The following is a 7,334-nucleotide window of genomic DNA, read 5'->3' on the forward strand; positions in this document are numbered from 1 at the left end:
CTATGCTGGCAAGAATGATACTGTGCTGTTCAAAGTCACAAGGAAAGCAACATAGTGGCACAGACAAGTAAGCAAACATACGGGGCAGATATTAATGCTGCCATGGTCTATGTTGGCAGATGCCAACTTTCCTAAGTGCAGCTGAATCATAAAAATTCTGTTATCTTCCACAGGGATTTAAGTGATCAGGTTTTGTGCCAACCCTACACAAATCTGGAGGCCCGATATAGTGACTGAGAACCGGGACTCTTGAATTCTAACCCTGGCTCTAACACAGACTCTTTTTGTGGCCTTGGATAAGTCATTTTACCTGCCTCAGGCCTGGTCCACACTGGGGGGCAGTGTCGAGGTAAGATACGCAACTTCAGCTACGGTATTCCCGTAGCTGAAGTATCTTATCCTGACCTACCTCCCGTCCTCACCGCTCGGGATCGACGTCCGCGGCTCCCCCGTCGACTCTGCTACTGCCACTCGCTCCGGTGGAGTTCCGGAGTCGACGGGAGCGCGTTCGGGGATCGATATATTGCGTCTAGATGAGACGCGATATATCGATCCCCGCAAAATCGATCGCTACCCGCCGATTCGGCGGGTAGTCTGGACGTACCCTCAGTCTTCCCATCTACAAAATGCAGCTAATGATACTTAGGTGCCTCAGGGCACCAAATTGTGAGAATTTACTGGTTAATATTGGTACAGCTTTTTGAGGTGGACAAGTGGAGCGTACAAGTGCTTAAAGCTATTAAATGAATCCAAACCCCAGTGTTGCTCCCAGATTGATTTGGCACAAACTGATCCACATGCATTTATTCTCTCTCTCTCCCTTTGTGGGGGTTTTTCCCCCCCTTATTTAACAATATGCAAACAGCTATGTTAATGGAACATAATAGTATAGTATAGAAAGGTCAGAAAACACAAACGATATGCTTTTCAGAACAACAGAAAACTTGCCCAAATAGAGAGTGTCCAAAGCTGTAACATCATAAGTAGTAAACTGAAATACTGCAACTGGGAAATGCAGCCAACTTTACAAACTTAGGGCCAGATTCTCAGATAATGTAAGTCACTTTAGCTCCACTGAGATTGAGAGAAATATGCCACTTTACACCAGCTGCGAATCTGTCTAGCATATTTTATATAACACTCCTATTGATGGATATTTTGAACATTTGACATGTCTATACTTTGGTAGCCTTGCTCTGGGGTGGCCTTAGCCTTCTTAACCCAATAAATATCTGATCCAAGTTCTATCCTAGGATGGTTCTTTGTACAATAACATAATGAACTTAAGAGACTGAGTACAACCTGGAGAGATAGCCTAATGCTCCAGTGCATAGAACTAGCTGTCCTCATATGCTCATCCTGCAGTGACTACAACTGCAACATGTCACTCTGGTTGATGGGCTGATTGGTAGTTGGGTATAATACTAAAAAGATATATGTTCTAATCAAATGATACTATTTACATCCTAACCTTTCAGAGCTCGATTCCCAGCCTGCAGCCACTGCTCTCCAGCTGCACAGTTCTGAAGGCAGTAACACTGCCCGCAGCAGTGCAGAAGCAAGGATAGCAGTACTGCAACTCCCCCTTGCAACTCCCCCCTCCAACTCTTTTTGGGGTCAGGACCCCTAAAACAAGAACACAGTTAAATTTCAGATTTAAGTAGCTGAAATCATGAAATTTATGATTTAAAAAATCCTCTGACCATGAAATTGACCAAAATGGACCATGAATTTGGTAGGGCCCTACCGATTATGACGACTTCCAAGCAGGGCTAAGAAAAAGCAGGACAAACTGTGGTTTATAGCAGTTTATCTGGTCTACATTTGGGGTTTGCACTGGTGTAGGTACCCCAGTAGTTGAAATCTTAGTGTAAAAAAGGCCAAAAGACACAGAGAGGTTAAAGCCAGAATTGTCAAATTTGGGTGGCTAAAGTAAGGCACCTAAATTCATATTTAGTCACTTAAATAAGTGGCCTTGTTTTCAAAGATGCTGAGTACCACAAATGCCCTTGACCTTCATAGGAGCTGCAGGTGCTCAGCACTTTTGGGAATCAGGCCACTTATTTAGGTGCCTAACTTTAACCAACAGAGGTTGAATTATTTTCTTCACCCAACTGAATCAGTGGCTGCTAGAGCTCTAGAAACTGGAACTCAGATTCCCAGTCCTTCTAGGCATGCTCCAATTGTTTCTGCAAATTCACTTTTGTAAAGTTAAAAAGCAGTAGTAGTCAGAACCTACCAGAGACAAAACCAAAAGTCAAATTGAGGGTAAATGAAATGGCTGCTGCTCCTAAATTTAAACAAGGCAATCCAACAAGATGAATAATGCATGGGAATTCTTAGTACATTTACCAAACTATGGAGAAGAGAGATTGAATTAAGACTACTGTCAACAAAGGAAATAAACTGCAGCACAGTGAAGATGTGGGAAAGCCATGCCCCCTGGCAGATGACCCTGCCTGGAACAGAGTGAATGAGTAACATGACAAGTATAGGCAGCAAGTATATGTACGATTTTAGAATTTTAGAACAATTTTTGCATTGTTGTTAGAAGCTGTTACACCTCATAAGTCCTGCATTATAATAACTAATGCCACAAAATACACAACTATTACTACTACTCATAATTAATAATAGAAAATGTATGCTTAAAACCATTCCTAGCCAAGATTATTTGCTTAACCAGAGATTCAAGTTTCTGAATATTTTCCCATTTAGTGAATAGGTTCAGTTATGCTAACATTGCTTTTTGAAGAGATTATGTAATCAATACCAAATGTATCATATTTCCTAATTGCTGGCCTGAGTGAAACGGAGTGAATTTACAATGTAAGAAGGCTTGCTTACACTGGGAAAATATATGATGTTAGACGTTGTGTTAACTAAAACGTGTTCACTAACACGGTGTTAAATATGTGGTGTTGTAGCTGTGCTGGTCTCAGGATGTTAGAAAGACAAGGTGGGTGAGGTAACATCTTTTACTGGTCCAACTTCTGTTGGTGAAAGAGACAAGCCTGAGCTACACAGAGCTCTTAGTTAAATATGATTTAGCATGTAGAGTGGATAAGGACATGTTGTGTTAAATGGTTGTCATCTGTTTGTGGTCAACACTAGGGATTAATACTTTCTAAACAAGCCTTGTTCCTGTCTAGACTAGGAACTAAGTAGTGTTTAACATCATGTTAGTTAAAATGTTTTCAATAACATGTTTTCTAACATAACACATTTTCCCAGTATAGACAAACCTGGGGAAGTTAGCATCCTGTCAACATTTTTATAGCCAGCTTCCTGGATACCAGAATCAAGCAATGTGGCTTCAAACTGGAGGGAAGAGACTTTACTGGAGCAAGTTGTGTGCACAGGACTAATAATTTCTATAAACACTGGTATTTCTTTTCAAACATTTTCCCCAATTTTAATTAACAAATTTTCATTATCAGGAAATTTTTAAAAAAGTGACCCCTCCATTGCTACTTCTTATTTATTTTAAATGCATCAGTCATAGAAGTATTCAGAAATAAAACGATTATTGCTTCATTAACACCCTTAAGTTATCATTAAACATGCCCTGGCCTAAATGAGCCATAAAGATGGAACGGTTTCTCAGCCCAGGAGACAGTTACTACTGAGTGAACAAGGAACCCTGGGCTTTCTGGTTTCCACCTGCCACCTCTGTGTATGATTTATTGCTAGGAATCCTTACACACAGAACTTCCACCAGATGCTCCCTAAAATACATCAACCCTAGTTTTCTAAATCTTTCTCCTTCTGACTCTTCCTTATCTCCTCTGGAAGGCTTAACCCCCCATTCTCTCATAAGAACAGTTATGATTAATATCTAAGTAAGGATGACAGAGTGGGGAAAAGGTTAGACATTAAGGTAGTCATCTTTATTGTGGGCATACCCACAGAGAATTCTGACAGCAGTGGTCTATCTCTAAGGCCCTATCAAATTCACAGTCCATTTTGGTCAATCTCATGGTCATAGGATTTTAAAAATTGTAAATCTCATGATTTCAGCTATTTAAATCTGAAATTTCGGTGTTATTTTAGGGGTTCTGACCCCAAAAAAAGTTATGGGGGGGTGGTTGCAAGGTTATTGTAGGGGAGGTTGCAGTACTGCTACCCTTACTTCTGCACTGCTGCTGGCGGAGGCGCTGTCTTCAGGACTGTGCAGCTGGAAAGCGGCGGCTGCAGGAAAGTGGCGGCTACAGGTCGGGAGTCCAGCGCTGAAGGCAGAGCAGACAATGACAGCAGTGCAGAAGTAAGGATGGCATGCTATGGAACTACCACACTCACTTCTACACTCCTGCCTGCTGAGCTGGGCTCTCAGTCAGCAACTGCCACTCTCCAGCTGCCCAGCTCTGAAGGCAGGAGCACAGACGTAAGGGTAGCAGATTTCATGGTTCATGATGCATTTTTCGTGGCCGTGAATTTGGTAGGGCCCTACCTATCTCACAATGGAGACATTCAGATGATCTATGCACAGATTATGTAAATTCATGTGCTTTCAGTGGCTGAGGGCCATTTTTAACCAAAGTGTGTTTATTTGCATATTGTACAAGTACTGAGAAATGCTGTAACCCTTTCCTCATCCCAGATCAGATCACAGTGTATAACTTCAAACTAAGCATACAGGTATGGCTCAGAAACATACATCTTCCCTGGGCTCTGGTGGCCAGATACAACTCCAGTGCTATAGAATAGTTCAGAAGGACTGAAGGTGTCATTTTAAGCATCCTCAACACAAAGGATTGTTCGCTATATGTTCACGTACATCCACGCACACTCAAGTGATTTTTAAAAACTCATTATGTACATTTCAATTATTTTTTCTGTGGTGTGGTAAGCAAGGAGAAACTAACTACTGACATTTCCTGATTAAAATCTAATCCTTCCAAGCCTAGTTCTAATGTACTTATTGGTTGATCTGGGTGTCTTTAAACTGGTTTAACTGGTTTAGATTTGGCATTAGAAAAATGCAAGTCTGCAATGAAAGTGTCTTACCATTGTGGAGAAATAGCCCCTCTGCAAGGGCTCCACAAACATTAAACACAAATACCAGCAATCACCACTTGGAAACAATAAATGTAACATCTCAGGAAGAATTATAAATGGGAACAGAAAAAAAAGGAAGAAATTTGATCAGTTTTCCAATATTAAAATCACAGACTTCCCTGAAGATTTTAGGATGGTGGAAAGTGAGGCAAAGCCCTTAAGTATTTTCAAAGTGAGCCTCAACTCTAGAAAAATCAGAAAAGCTGAAATAAAAATAAAATATAAACCTTAAATTGGTCTTATTAAAGGTGGTATTATTAAGGTATTACTAAGTGAAGGATGAGTGTGGGGGGGCAGGATTCAGATGAATACAGAGCTATTGGAAAAGGTAATAAGTGGGATAATAATAAAACAACAGGAACATTTATTTACAGGGTGCCCATGTCTGGGGTCTCAGGGCACCTAATAAAACAACAAAAACCAGAGAGACAATATAATCCAAACACACTGGGCATTAAAGTACAGAATGACTTATGAATTTCATATTGTATTAAACATTTTGTTGGTTACAAAATGGTTTAATGAATTCTACAGAAATTGCTGAAAGTCTTGAAAACCAGTCACTAGCCAGTTCCATAACACCTCTAAAGCAGGGCTATTCCTAGGACAACGTGCACGTATGTTTCTGATGCCTATATTATACTAAACACATTTGCTCTAAGGTAACAGTGCTGCCTCTCAGCCAACAAACTGGTGCTAACCGAGTGAGAAAATGCTCTGAGGAGAGGTGCATGGAACAGTGGCCTGTTCAGGAAGATGCAGGCAGGGACTTTAATTTGAGGCTGAAAGCCAACAGTAATGTTAAAGACTGTTTTATCAGGGCTGGCTAAGAGTCTCCCAACATTTTTCAGGACTTAATCCTGGAAGATGTTTCCCCCTCTGCCTGCCTCTGCTGGCTGCTGCTGCTGCTGCTGGGTACTTTCCCTCCTGCTTGAGAAGAGCTCCTGGCTGCATGCCTCCAGAAGTATGTTGTGTTGTCCATCAGGCATGTTACCTGTAACCTGTAAACTGATTAACTGATGCACTCCACACCTGGCTGCAGCAAACAGGAAGAAGAGCAGTGAGTGCAAACTGATGCAGAGAGTGGCTGAACATTCTGGGATAGCTCCTTATTCCCTGGAGGACAGGTTGAGTATTTAAGGAAAGAAGAAGTCCTTGGCGGACTCCTTCTGCAAACAGCAGTCTAGATCAGTCAAAGATCATGGTGGGTGAAACAACTGCAAGCTCGATCAGGAAGCCTCTGTTCACTATTTGCAGTTCACGTCTCCATGGTCAGGAAAATGGTTTCGTTTTAGAAACTTGGAAAATTCCTCGGAGTAAACCGAGCAAAAACAGATCTGCCCTGGAGAGAGTGCTGATCAAAATAATTATTTCTGACGCACAAGAATGCTCTACTTGTTCCTTCATTTAACCATTTAAATTCCCTGCTCAACCAGCATATTGGAGGTTTTTCCATTAAAAACTGTGAAAATGCACATTCTGCTTAAACCATCCTCCTCCTCCCCGGTAACAGAGCCAACAGCTGGAGACCATTTTTCATTCACACCGCGAGGTTAACTCTACATCCATGGAACAGTCCAGTACGAGGACTTTTGCGCAAACCACAGGGACTATATATGGCCCCTGTGTTTGTTCCCTGATCTATTTTATATTGAAACGGCAAAAAAAAAAAAAAAAAAACCAAACGGAAGGGCGCTGGGATTTCTGAATCAACATTACCCCAGCCCCCCTCTCCCCAGCCAAGGAAACACTATTAGGAGAGCTCGCCTGCCAGCTGCTAGCAGTTCCTGGAGCCGTGACTCGCTGGGCTCGTGCTCCCTGCTGTGCTGCAGGGCGCGAGCTGTCTCCGGCCCAGCACTGAAACGCTGCGGCTCCCCCCGACCGCATGTCAGCGGCTGGCTCGGGAGCGAGGCGCCCCCCGGAAAACTCCGGCTAGAAGTTTCAGCCCGGACGCCGGAGGAGTTTCACTAACAAAGCAACTGCCGGGGGGGGCTCACCAGCAGGAGCCTCCCCTCCCCTCTCCGATCCCAACGCGCCCTTCGCAGCGGCTCCCCCACTGACCCGCCGTGGCTGCCGCTGGCGCCGCGAACAAAGCGAACGCCTCGCATCCCTCCACCCCGAGCCGGCCGGCCGGCCGGCCGGGCCCCGGCCGCCCCCTCCCGGGCCCCGGCCTGCTCCCGCGCCCTCCCCGCGGGTCCCCGCAGACCCGAGCCCGAGTCCCGCCGGGAACTTGCCCGAGTCTCGGAGACGGAGCCTCCTCCCAAGGCAGCCGGGTC

The sequence above is a fragment of the Mauremys reevesii genome, linkage group 23 (genome assembly GCF_016161935.1).
Source record: "Mauremys reevesii isolate NIE-2019 linkage group 23, ASM1616193v1, whole genome shotgun sequence".
Classification (NCBI taxonomy): Eukaryota; Metazoa; Chordata; order Testudines; family Geoemydidae; genus Mauremys; species Mauremys reevesii.